Source organism: Nicotiana attenuata, chromosome 1 (assembly GCF_001879085.1).
Source record: "Nicotiana attenuata strain UT chromosome 1, NIATTr2, whole genome shotgun sequence".
In the NCBI taxonomy this organism is placed as follows: domain Eukaryota; kingdom Viridiplantae; phylum Streptophyta; class Magnoliopsida; order Solanales; family Solanaceae; genus Nicotiana; species Nicotiana attenuata.
The window spans coordinates 58,660,887-58,661,472 of NC_031989.1; positions in this window are offsets into that span (position 1 = coordinate 58,660,887).

Consider the following 586-nt stretch of genomic DNA (forward strand, 5'->3'; position numbering starts at 1 on the left):
TACGTTACGTTAGTACGACTAAGTAGTAGTAGTAGAAGAGAGAGAGGGCGGGGGGGGGTATTACCGAGGCGAGTACTATTTCTTCCAATGGAGAAGGGGCTTTAATCTGATTTTCCCAACAATAATGAGTCTACCACCTATAAAATGTAATGTAATATAGCCTGCCTTTACCATATTCATGAGTTGATCATCAGCACCTCAACTACTCATTTAGCAACACGAAAAGAATTTGGACTTTCAAAATATACGTTTCTTTACCTACTCAGTTAGATAAGTGCAAATCTGCTTTAACACTCCCTAACCAATTATTACCAAGCTAGTAGTAGTAATTTTCAAGTGCAAATCTTCTTGCATGCTCTGCATGCGCGCGCTAGGGTTTAATTTTACAATGTAAATATTTCTTACACTATAAATCTAGTACCTGTAATTAATGATTGATAACCTAGACAACGAAACTAGTAATATGTTGTTGCAGCGGATATGTAGTTTCTTCTCCTGGCAGATTTTAGCCGTGTGGCATATGAAAGAATTTTAGAACTTAATTTTGTGTTTCCAAAAGTACAAAAAAAAAGGAGGGGGGGGGGGG